We start from the raw sequence: 13,594 nt of genomic DNA, 5'->3' as shown, positions 1-13,594 counted from the left end.
ATCCCAATCCCAACCCGACGGCATTTGGAATGACCGAGACATATGGAACACACTCGTACGTCTCTACGAGTCGCGTTTCAAAACGACTGAGTACAATGCTGGATTTGGACAGACTTTATGAATCACGCCATCTGACTCAAATCGGCATTCAGAATCAGATTTTGGAGGGCCATAGTGGGCCCCCCAGCACCCAGAGCCTTCCCAATCAGGCACGTAGGGTTACCCATGGATGCCCCCCTTACCAGCCATGCACAGAGTGTTAGGCACCAGGCGGTGCCCGCCACAGGATGCCCGATTTTCCCCAGCCACCCCTTTCTTCAATGGGAGCCTATGCATTTGGTCGGAACAAAGGCTCCCATTGAAGTCCATGGGAGTCCAATCAAATTGTATCTGAAAGCATCCAGATGCATCATACTCGGGTGGTTGGACTCTCCCAATCTGATTCAGTCAGAAACCATTTCCAAACTCATTCAGTCTGGGAGCTTTCCAAACCACATCAGAATCGGGCCCATAGTCTCTCAGTCTCTGTCTGGGTGCTGGATTGGGACAGAGTCCATACATCTGACTGCGGCCACTGTAATCTTGGATCGTGATCTGTTCCTAGCTCAAACCATTCAGGTTGTAGATGGCCAGTTGCAGGCTTCGCTGGGATTGTTCTATCCCACCCTGGCCCTACTAGAGTGGTGTCTTGCTAGGGCATGCGGCTAGGTGCCTCAGGTCCAGGCATATCATGGATGGGTTCTTGGCCTGCTCCACTGACCTGGTCTTCTTGAATCAGAAGTTGTTTCTGGACACAGTAGATGCTCTTCTTTGAATAGTAATCATAGTGCCTTGGACCCTGAGACCTCCCACACATACCGTTCGAACAGGGTGCAATATTTACATCCCTTCATGATCCTCACTGCTCTGCGGTCTTGAATTACGGTCATTTGTGGTTTGGCGCTTTTCCTGGGCGGCTTGGGTATTTAGGACTGCAGGCTTCAAGCTTGGTCCAGCTGGAAAGATGTCTTGCGTGCATCTCCTCAACAACAAGTCACATGGGGTGCACCCTGTGGTGCTGTGCGTCTGACGGTAGGCCCTCAGAAACAGGTGCAGGTATCGCTCTGCAACTTCTCCTCTCTCCAGTCCGGTCCTCAAAGCTCTCTTCAAAGTACACATGAACGCAAGACCTCACCATTGGCTTGGGGCCACTGTGGTATCACTTTGCAATGCTATATATTGAGGCTGTCGAGATACAGTTGGAACTCCTGCCCCTGGGATGGGAGCGCGTTGTCAGTCTTGATTTTTTCCAGATTCCCCAGCATCGTGATGATCTTCTCCAGCGCGGGTTTAACGTTCCCAAATGTAGTGGACCTCACTATCTCCACAATGAGATGCTTGGCGTGGCTGTCCAAGATTACTGCTGTGAGCCTGGCATCAGTAAAACTGCCAAAATCCATGCTGACACATGCCCACGAGTGAGACTCGCCTCTTCTTTGATTACTGGTGTGGCTAGTGGGACTCTGCTTGTGGGATCACAGGAATGGCAGGCTCTGACTTTTTCATCCACCTATTTGTCCATCCCCAGGAACCGCACTTTGTCACGGAGAGAGACTTTAGTCTTCGCGGTGCCTTGATGACCTTGGTGGTCCAGTTCAACTACACAACAACAGACCCCCTTCATTCATGCTGAGCACATCTCAGACGTGCCATATCTGACTAATCACTGCTTGCTCTTCCACAGCGAGTGTTCTGGCACCATCCAGGACCTTACACCATTGCCATCTCTGAAGCATCTCTCTAGCTTTGGATATGCATGTGTCACCTTCGGTGGCTTCCGGGATCTCCATCAGAGAGAGAGCCCTTAGGCAGGCATCATGGATGATCAATCTTATAAACTCCTCTGTGCCTTCATCCTCTTCTGGGTTGCTGATCCCCACGGGTGTGAGCCGGTGTTTGGAGAGCTAATCCACGGCATTGTCAACTTCTGGGTGGTACACGACCTCAAGGGTATACTGTTGAAGTTAGACAGCCCATTACTCTATCCTTTGTGGCCCGTTTTTGGTGGTGCCGGCAAACAAGGGGACCAACAGCTTGTGGTCAACCACTACTCGGAACTTCTACCTGCAGAATTAGAGGTGGAAGTGTCGACATGCTCAATGGATGGCCAGTGCCTCACCCTCAATTTAGGCATATCGAATCTCGGTGTTGGAGAGGGCCCAGCTGGCAGAAGTGAAGGGACCCCACGACCCTTCTTGTTTTTCCTGGAGTGGGACGGCACCAAGACCTACAGAGCTTTAGTCCACGACCAGCTGAGTTAGGCATATTGGGCTTAAGTACGCCAATGTTGTTCAGGAGTCCTCCTTTCACCATTCGGAACGCCTGTTCTGCTCTGCTGTCCCATTCCCATCGGCAGTCACGCTTAACAAGGAAAAGAAAACAAGGGGACCCTACTCACTTGGAGCCTGGGTATGAAGGCTATTTAAGAAAACAAAGGCTCCTGTGGAATGGTAAGAACTAATTATAGTAGAATTATGCACAATGGCTATGCAAAGGTTTGGGGGGATATCAGAAAGAAAGCTAACTATACACATGCAGAATATGGTCAATTAATAAAGTTATTTATATAGAAATCACATAGATAACATAATACATACAAGCATATTTAGAGTAGACAATTGTATTTATACCAAGGCTATACATTAGACAATAATGTATGGTGTCCCAGTGAAAGTGGAATTGAACCTAAGCTACAAAGTGACTTTAAAAAGTGACAAATGGGTAAGGTTTCAATTACAGAACGTATGAGGCGACCATGGAAATTATAGTCATATGCGCCGCAACACTTTCAACAATCAAAGAAGGCTGCTTTTAGGTTCGCCTCTTGAACTGTCGACGGTGTTGTGACCCAGTTTGGGTATTGGGTCTCTTCAGGACCTGGCAATGTAGGGACACCTGAAGGTAGGGCCTATCATGCCTGGTGAAAAGACGTTGTGGCACAGTGTAGATTGTGTAATAAAGGAAAGGAAAACTCACAGGGGACCCGGCTGGGTGCCCTAGTGAGGGAAGTCGGAATCAGGCAGGAATTACGGTGGAGCCGGCCCGGCGGCTCGAGATTTAATGAACCAAAGGATATGTCAGGGTGGCGAGGCATGTGTGCGCGAGATGGCGCTGTGTAAACGGGGGAGCTCAGGGTTGTCTGGAGGTGAAGATACTATATCCGCCGGAGACTCAGTGCCAATGTTGGAAACTTTATTCATGAAAGTTCATTCAATCATCAGTTGCATCAAATGTCTTATGTATATGTATTCATCATTTCCATATTCTTCACAAATTTTCAGATAAATCCATCCATTTCTTTACAATCATCAATTCTTAACAGCATATGCATTTCGTCCTTACAAAGGACTTCATCAGGGCTGTAAAAAAACAAAATAAAATGCACTCATCAATGTACTTTTCATTTCAATCATATACATTATTACACAATAATGTACCCTTCAAATTCCTCTTAATCTGGCCTGCCTATCTCCATTCTAAAACATATTTATATATCATAACAGGATGGAATAAATACTTCAGAAAAAGTTTATAACTGCATTTTTATCTACATTTATTATACAAAACAATCCTATGGTTAACAACGCCATGGTATTGTGCAAGAACCAATACCCAATTTTCCTAAAAATTATCTAAATATAATACTGTTGACCATATCATAAAACAAATGTCCTAGGGGATTTCCCTAGATCACTACTTGTACATCATTTTGATTCTTATACAAATGTCTCCCTTATCCTTCATGATGAGATTAGAACGGTAATCTCAAAATAAATCATCCATTATATCTCAATTTTATTGAAATAGTGTTACCTCAATTTATCTCACTGGCTTGATATTATTGATCCATTGATCACGTCTATTTATATATATTCCACTTCTTGTCTTGCCGTCCTCAGTCCTAATTGATGAAAGAATGTATTGTTTAGGTGACAACTCTGTAATTGTTGTCTATTATCAAAATGAAAGCAAATCTACATACCGTTTTTCTTAATGTCAAGTATTTAATGCCAGATTGCCTAGCCTTCTAACTTGTTTGATGGCGGGAATCACTCATATTACAACTGAAATGTAAATATTTTTTTTCTGAGTATATTCAGATAATGCTGCAATCTTTCATTATTGTATATACATGCGCTTCAATATGGGCCTGCTATATTGACCCAACACCACATGGCATTCTATCTTTAGCTCAAAGTTTATTCTAAATATTCATCTCCTTATTCCTTATTTTTTTAATCCATCCGCATTCTGCAAGTAAATCCTACTACAAGCGTACCATTATAGCCTTTCTATTTATTAAAAGTTCAATACCTGTTTTTTTTTCAGTCTGCTTGATATTATGGGTCCATAGTTCACGACTATTGTGTCATACTTCTTTTTATTCCTGCCCTCAATCCTGTTGGGTAAAATAATGATATTATAAAAATGACCACTATATAATTTTTTTTTTTTTTTTTTTTTTTTTGGTGTAAGACATTTATTGTGCAAAAGAAAGGTTACACTGCGTCACGCCAACAACCCGGAGGCAGGCCGCGATATCAACAGATGTCTCCCAAGAAGGAGTACCATATGAGGAGTCACAAAACAAGGCTGATGGCATGCCACTTAGGGAGATACATATCCTTGACCTAGGCAATAAGTCCAGAAGTGTGACCAAAGCAAAGTGGATATTCTTACATTTTTTGGTGCCGTGGACTGGCAAACGAATCCCAGACTCTCAGTCTTGTCCCGCCATTCCGGCGAGTACAAAGGCCGCAGCCCGATAAAAGGGTAATGCATAGTTAAAGCGTCCACGGGCACCTTTTCGCCCAACTCCCCCACAACAATCGGAGGGAAACAACAAACTTCGGTGCAAAGCCATTTCAACAAACATACATCACATCTCACATACGCAGGATCGCGCTTACAAGGACCAGTCAGCCACAAAGGGATGACAACAAGTAGCAGTGGTAACAGCAGGAGGACTGTAAGGCAACATCCATGGGGCGGTGGCAGAGGGGGGGGAGGGAAGGAACGCGGCGGGACAGAGCAGTGGGGCGCCTGGTCAGGGAGGGGGGCACCACGCCAAATCTGTCTGACACGCAGCAGGTATGGAGCTCGACAGTGGTAGAACCCTCCACAGCCCTCAGGCATATCTACCAAGCATGTATCCATCCATCCAAGAAAATGCACACAGGGGACAAAGTTCTCACCCCATGTCATCCGAAACACCCACCCCAGGGGAGTCCACAGAGGCGTCTGAACCCGCCCGCTCTCTAGTCCACTGAAGGAAGGGTTCCCAGATGTCATTGGGCCTGGACGCGGTGGGCATCGTTTCCCAATAATTCGCGAGTTGCGTCTGACCATATGTAACATCTCGAACCCATGCGGCAAACGTAGGCAAGGCCCCACGGCCCCAGTGTATCGCCACCTGGCGTTTAGCGTAAAGTAGCAGCATCGCATGCAGTTTCCTGTCACAGGGTTCGGTGTTCTTAACGTATCCCAGGAGCCCCAGAAGCGGAGTGGGCTCATCTGATCTGTGTAATATGTGATTGATAGCTTCAAAAATGCCCGACCAGTACTCATCTAGCTTAGGGCAGCTCCACGCCACATGGAGGAAGGACGCATCAGCCCCACCACACTTCCAGCAGGAAGCATCAGTGCGGATGCCCATACGATGTAGCAGTATCGGCGTGCGATAGTACCGGTGCAGGAACTTAAAATGGATCAGTCGTAGCCTATAATTCGGGGACAGCGCCGTGAGCTGCATGCAGCAGTATTCCCACATGTCATCTGTCAGGGTTCCGTCCAGGTCAGCGGTCCAAGCTTGTTTGGCCGTGGGCACGGTGAGTGGGGCCTGCTCTTGCATGCAATTGTATAGTCTAGAGACCAGTTTCGCGGGGGAGGGTCGTGATAGTAAGTTTTGAAGGGCATCTAGTTGCGGAGGCTCCTCGGGGAATTGAGGCCACATCTTCTTGCAGGTCTCCCGGAGAGAGTGATACAGAAGCGTGTCCGAGAACAAGGTGGGCCGGCCGTCCTCACGGACACCCAACTCTCCAAACGTCCCATCGGGGTAGATGTCTGCGAATGTGGTCACTCGTCTCCCCTGGAGTGTGATGGTATCACCCCTAGCACACAGGCAGGGCAGCATCGGATTGCTCCGCAATGGAATAGCCGGCGCATAGATCAGGGGAAGTCTCGCCCTGTGTCGCAACTCCCTCCAGGACCAGCGGATCATTTCCACGGTATCGACCTCCTTCGAGGGGCGTGAAACCTTACCATACAACGCCACCCGAAGTGGCAACGGGGCAACCGCGGCCAATTCCACCGCCACATGCGGCTGGTAAGGGGTGGGGAAGACCCAGAAATGCAAAAACTGAGCCTGTGCGCACAGCGAGTATAGCTTTAGGTCAGGTGCTCCGAGGCCCCCTTGTCGCAATGGGAGTGTAAGCAGGGCCCAAGAGGTCCTCGCCTGCCCCCCAGCCCACACCAGGGACAAAAGCAAGGAGCGGACGCGCGCATGGAAGCTTGCAGTCATGGGCAGCGGAATATTGACGAACAGATATAAGAATTTCGGGAGAACCACCATTTTCGCCAGTGCAATCCTCGCGACCAGGGACAGGGGAAGCTTGTTCCAGACCTCCACCCTCCGCTCCAGCCAGTCAACCGCTTTGCCGAAGTTAAGAGACCACAATTCCTGCGTGTCACGACTGATCCAGATACCTAAGTATTTGACCGCGTCAGTCTCCCAACGCAGGGGGTAGTCCGAGGAAGGCTGAACTGTCTCGTCGGTTAGAGGGAATGCAACCGACTTGGACCAATTGACAGACACGCCCGCCAGACCCTCGAAACGTACGAATTCCCGGAGCAGTGGATTCAAATTTTCTGTAGGGTTGCTGACATACAGAGTGACGTCGTCTGCATAGAGAGAGATCAGCAAACTTCGAGAGCTGAAGCCAATCCCTCTCGCCGTGTGGTGTTGACGTATCCTGGCCGCCAGTGGCTCCATTGCAATAGCAAAAAGGAGGGGCGATAATGGGCACCCCTGTCTAGTCCCTCTGGAGATGGCGAAGGGCTCGGACACCAGACCATTCACTCGTACCCGAGCTCTGGGCTTATCATAGAGTAGTTTGATGAGAGTGATGAAGTTACGACTGAAGCCCATCCTGCCCAAGACACGAAACAGGTACGGCCACTCTAAAGAATCAAACGCCTTAGTCGCGTCTAGGAACACAACCGCTGCCTGGACTGAAGGGTGGAGATAATGTAGGATGGAGAAAAGTGTTCTGAGGTTGTGTGAGGTGGCACGGCCAGGGATGAACCCTGATTGGTCCGGGAGAGCGATGATTGGCAGCATCGGCTGTAGTTTGTCTGCAATGATCTTGGCAAAAATTTTTGCGTCCACATTAATGAGAGAAAGGGGGCGATAGGAGTCAAGGAATAGCTCGTCTTTGTCGGGTTTTAATAGGGTGACAATTAATGCCTCATGCATTGAGTCTGGGAGGGAGTTCAGCTCCAGCGCCTCAACGAAAACTGAGTGCAGTTTCGGGGCCAGTTCTTCAGCATATGTCTTGTAGAACATTGTGGTCAGGCCATCAGGGCCAGGAGCTTTGTTAGCTGGCATGCTCTTGATAACCTGAGCTATATCCTGGACCGAGACCTGCAGGTCCATGTACTGTCTATGGTTGTCATTGAACCAGACTAGGGCGATAGAGTCAAGAAAACTGTCTAGGGAAGTCGGAGCAGCAGAGTGTTTGGACGTGTAAAGGGAGGCATAAAAGTTTGTAAAGGCCTTCAGTACCGCCTCTTGGCCCGTGACTAGGGACCCCTCACTATTATGGATAGTGTGTATATAATGTGTCTGTGCCTGAGGAGCAATCAATCTGGCTAGTGTCCTGCTCGGTCTATCACCTTCCCCATATCTGCGGGCCTCGGCTTGTTTCACCAAGAACTTCACCTCCCTCTGCGCTTCCTCGTTGAAGTCCAGCAGTTTGGCCTTAAGTCTGCCTGCAAGTGCCAATGTTGGGTCGCGGCAGAAGGCCAGGTCTAGGTCCTTAAGCTCACGTTCTAGCTGGGCCAGTGTCCGACGTATGGCATGTAGCACCCCTGCCTGCCGAGCTATACATTGGCCCCGTATTACCGCCTTAAAGGCGTCCCACACTATGGCCTCAGAGGAGGCTGAACCCTCGTTCTCCACGAAATACTTGACAATGTCTTCCCTGATTTCTTCAGTGAACACCTGATCTGTAAGGGCGTGAGGTGGTAGTCGCCATGAGAATGCTCTAGGGGCAACACTGGGTATGCGCAGCTCTAGCATGCAGGGGGCGTGGTCTGAAAGTGACCTAGCCTGAATATCCACCTCCCCCACCCATGTCGCCACCTCAGGAGACACCAGCCAAAAGTCCAGACGGGACCAAGCAGCATGGTGACATGTGATACAGGTCCCCGTTCTTTCCCCCGGGTGACGAAGTCTCCACACATCAGTCAGTCTCCCCTCCTCCATCACATCTAGCAATGCCTGTCTCGCTTTAGCATGCGTAGGTCTACTCGCTCCTCTCCTGTCCAACTCATCGTCCAACACTACATTAAAACCCCCCCCCACCACAATCAGGTTACAATCCAGCAATACAATTTGCGCCCAGACATTACGAAAAAAATCCGGATCGTCCACATTTGGGCCATATATAGCAGCCAGAACCAGCGGTCTACCCTGCAATGAGCCATGCACAAGTACATAACGACCCTCTTTATCCAGTACACAATTGTGTTCTCTCCAATCCAACCCTTTCCTTATTAGGACAGCCACCCCCCTGGCATAGTTAGAGTATATAGCAGAATATATATGCGACCACCTGTGATGTTTCAGCCTGGGCGAGGGGGTCGAGTTAATGTGAGATTCTTGCAAAAAACATATGTCCACATTGTGTCTGATCAACATATTATGCATCAACTTGGCTTTCTTGTAGTCCCCAAGGCCCCGAATGTTCCAAGTCCACATTTTAACTCCCCCCATACCCGCGGTGTAGCCGGGGTGTCCGGGTTTCCGCCCCGTCCCCCCCCATCACCCAATCAAGACCAGTTCGTCGCACACCCCCGCGCAGCATAGAAGTGAGAAAATAGATCGCTTTGCACCATTCTAGAACCGGTAACCAAACTCTCAACAGCCCCCCATACCCCCCTCCCACGCCAACCCCCCAATCAGGTTGCGCTAAAATCCCATTCGTGCTCCAAATCGCACTTAAGTGAACCAAGAACAATAACAACAGGAGATACCCCATGGGGGCGAGGTGCTCCTAGCTGACACCCCTGAATGCACAGGGTGGCTGCACACTTAAGGATATCCGCGACACCCGAGGGGTGCCCGGCATCACGGATCAAGCAGTAATGGAGTAGCGTTCCGTTAAAGTCGCCTCAGACCTGAGGCACAGACAGTAAACAAGTTCTTCCAGTGTGGGCAGGCCAGACCCGACTTTCCCAACAGTGTCTTCGGTTCCATGTCACATGAGAGCCGACCAGTTTAGCAAATGTCAGCTGTAGAGGAAAGGGGCAGCACGGACCCCACGTTCCCCAATCCCTCAATCGTTGTCGCTCGTTCGGGCAGCGTCTTCCTCCAACCTCGGCGATTTACGTCTGGCGCCGGGGCCACAGATGTGTTTGGCAAACTTCAAGGCCGATTTAGCGTCAGTGAAGAAGTGAGCATTTTGTTCATGAAAGATTTTCAGTTTGGCCGGGTACAACAAGGAGTATTGGACTCCGGCTTGCATCAGGAGTTTCTTCACAGGTATGAACTCCTTCCTGGCCGCCTGGACGAGGGGGGTGAAATCAGGGTAGAACGAGATATGATTTCCTTTATGGAGGATCTTGCCCTTTTCCCGGGCCATCTGTAGGATGCGGTCTCTGTCCTGAAAATTGAGCAGCTTGGCCAGTATAGGGCGAGGAGTGGCGCCCGGCGGTGGTTTCTTGCCCAGTGTCCTGTGCGCCCTCTCCACCGTGAATACCTGGGACAGGTCCGGGTCAAATAGCTCGTGTAAGAGATCTGTTACAAAGACCTCCATCTTCCCGGTGTTGTCTGTCTCCGGAATGCCAGTAATTCTGATGTTGGATCTCCTGGAACGCGCTTCTAAGTCATCTGCCTTGGCACGCATGGATTCCAGTTCGCGCTCAATGTTAGTGATGTGCTGCTTAGCCTGCTGCTGGAACTCGGAACATTCTGTATGTCTGTTCTCTAGGCAGTCTAGCCTCGTCTCATGGACGTCCACTTTGGATTTGACCGCCTCTAGCTGCGTGGCCATTGCATCCAGCTTAGCGTCGATACTCTTCAAGCTAGATCTTACCTCCAGCATTAAAGCGCCAAAATCAATCTCAGCTGCAGGGCTTTTGGGAGGGGACGACGCGGCCCCTGTGTCCGCTGTTTGTTGCTTGGCCTTCTGTTTTTGGTCGAATGTTAGTTTGGACTGCTTTGCGTCCTTCGTGCCCCCCATCTCGGACACGCGAGGGACGTGGTATGCAGGACGTGGTGTGGTGCACTCACCCGTGCGCCGTGTAGGCGATCTTGCAGGTCCGGCAGGCACTGCTCTTTTGCTGCACAAGAGGACAGGGGGGCTAACAGCCCCTGAGCACGGCGGGCTGACCAGCGCCTCACGGCAATCCTTCCAATCCCCCTACGCGATCTTCAATGAAGGGGCAGAGCGGGGGTTAGTCTTCCGGCTTGTTTCTGTGCCCGGGACCGGAGCGCCCGTAATCAGGATGTGATCACCTCTCTCCCTCTAATCAGCGATCTGCAAGGGCTCAGGGGTACGTCAGGCAAGGGGTGCGCACAGGGTAGGTTTAGTTGCGTCTCGGGTCTGCAGCCTCTCACACAGCGACCCGGCCGCACCACAAGATGGCGGCGTCGCGCGTCCACCCCAGCCCCGGCTGTCCCCCGAGCCGTTACCTCAGTGCAATTGACGCTCCGCTCCTGTCCGCGGGTCACGAACGACTCAATGCAGCGGCCTCCGGCGGCACCCGGCCTCGCGTTGAGGGCGACAGAGCAGTTCATCTGCCGCCGACCGGCGATGGCCCAGAAATCCCCGGAGTCCAGTGGGAAGACACTGCCGCCTCAGGGTCCACAGTAGCAGGCGGGCTTCGGCGCTCGGGCCGGCGCAGCTCGCGGCCGCCAGATCTCGTCGCTCAGCCCACTTCAAACGTTGAGGATTCAGTCGATCGTGTCCCTGGTCGATTGCAGCACTTTCATCCGCAAACCGGTTCCCTCGGTAGCACTGTGAAGGATAATGAAGGATTTATGAGCGTGCAGCCGGCGGAGCTCGCTCACAGAGCGGCCATCTCGCTGCTCGGTTAGCCACGCCCCCTGACCACTATATAATTAATGTCTAATTTTAACTGTATGAGCTCATCAACATACCGTTTTTTCTTTAGTTAAATCCCGATCATATTCCCCCAAATATCACACTTCACACGTTCCTTCTATCTTGTTTCTTGGCATAAATAACTCATCAAGTATGCTGCAATATAAAAAAAACACTTATAAGAATGTCCAAATCGATACTATAATCTTTCATCACATCAATTCTTAACAACCTATATCCTTCTCTCACCGTTCACAAGCTCTTTACATCCTTCCACTCAACTGCCGGTCCTATAAATCCCACCATTCTACAACTTCCCCAGCTTGCCCTTATTTCAACGTGTTCCCCGTTTACCATGTTACAATTCCAATTATTTCCTTCACCAATCAGATTCATTCTATTGTGCACACATCATTCTTGGTACCGCCTCCGGTTTACTCTATGGTCCGCTGTTATTTGCGACCAATCCAAATGGTCCATACCGTCGGGTTAGATAAGCGTTGCCCGAAGTTTCAAATCCTACTTCAGCCAATCAGCTTCAACATTGACCTGTTTCCTCTTTGGTCCACTGCAGCATTATCTGAATATACTCAGAAGAATAATATTTACATTTCAGTTACAATATGAGTGATTCCCGCCATCAAAGAAGTAAGAAGGCTCGGCAATCTGGCAATAGATACTTGACATTAAAAAAAACGGTATGTAGAGTTGCTTTCATTTTGATAATAGAAAACAATTACTGAGTTGTCACCTAAACAATACATTCTTTCATCAATTAGGACTGAGGACGGCAACACAAGAAGTGGAATATATATAATAATAGATGTGATCAATGGATCGATAAAATCAAGCCAGTGAGAAAAATTGAGGTAACAATATTTTGATAAAATGAAGATATAATGGATGATTTATTTTGAGATTACAGCTCTAATCCCATCATGAAGGATGAGGGAGACGTACATATAAGAATTAACAAAATGTACAAGTAGTGATCTAATGAAATCAGCTAGGACATTTGTAATATGATATGGTAAACATATCATATTAGAAACTTGCCTCAGTATTATATTTAGATAATTTTTAGGAAAACTGGGTATTGGTTCATGCGATCAATCAATAAATCAATCAATCTATCAATCATAGCATTTGTAAAGCGCACTACATACCCATGAGGGTCTCACGGCACTGAAAAGGGGGGGAATGCTGCTACTGTTCGAAGAGCCAGGTCTTGAGAGGTATTCTGAAGGTCAGTAGGTCTTGGGTCTGCCGTTGGCGGATGGGGAGGGTGTTTCATGTCTTAGGGGCGAGGTGGGAGAAAGATCTGTCACCGGCATTCACTCTTCGGATACGGGGGACGGTGGCGAGGGTGCAGTCTGTGGAGCAGAGCTGGCGGGTGGCGGTGTAGAAGTTGAGACGGCTGTTGAGGTACACTGCTCCGGAGTTGTGGAGTGCCGTTGTGCGTGGGTGAGGAGTTTTAAGGGTATCCTTTTGTTGACCGGGAGCCAGTGTAGGTCTTTCAGGTGAGGTGTGATGTGGCTGCGGCGAGGGATGTCGAGGATCAGGACTGCGGAGGTGTTCTGGATGTCTTGAAGCCGTTTCAGGAGTTTGGCCAAGACTCCTGCGTAGAGGGCGTTTCTGTAGTCCAGTCTGCTGTTGACAAGGGCCTGGGTGACCGTCCTTCTCGTTTTGGTGGGGATCCACTTGTAGACCCTGCGGAGCATGCGGAGGGTGTTGAAGCAGGAGGAAGAGACGTCGTTGACCTGCTTCGACATGGAGAGGGTCGAGTCAAGGATGACCCCTAGGTTGTGTGCATGGTCGGTGGGTTTTGGAGCAGTTCCTAGTGTAGTCGGCCACCAGGAGTCGTCCCAGGCCGAGGGGGTGGATCCAAGGATGAGGACCTCCATCTTGTCTGAGTTCAGCTTCAGTCGGCTGTTCCTCATCCATTCGGCGATGGCCTTCATTCCTTCGTGGAGGTTGGTTTTGGCAGTGCGGGGGTCCTTGGTGAGGGAGAGGATGAGCTTGGTGTCATCGGCGTAGGAGATTATGTTGAGGTCGTGCAGTCAGACGATGAGGGCGAGCGGTGCCATGTAGATGTTGAACAGCGTTGGGCTGAGAGATGAGCCCTGGGGTACGCCGCAGATGATCTTGGTGGCTTCGGAGCCGGAGACGGATGCTCTGAGTTCTGCCGGAGAGGAAGGAGGTGGTCCAGTCCAGGGCCTTCTCTTGGA

The sequence above is a fragment of the Lissotriton vulgaris genome, chromosome 2_1 (genome assembly GCF_964263255.1).
Source record: "Lissotriton vulgaris chromosome 2_1, aLisVul1.2, whole genome shotgun sequence".
NCBI lineage: Eukaryota > Metazoa > Chordata > Amphibia > Caudata > Salamandridae > Lissotriton > Lissotriton vulgaris.
The sequence above is the reverse complement of the archived record's forward strand: the minus strand, read 5'-3'. Positions refer to the sequence as shown.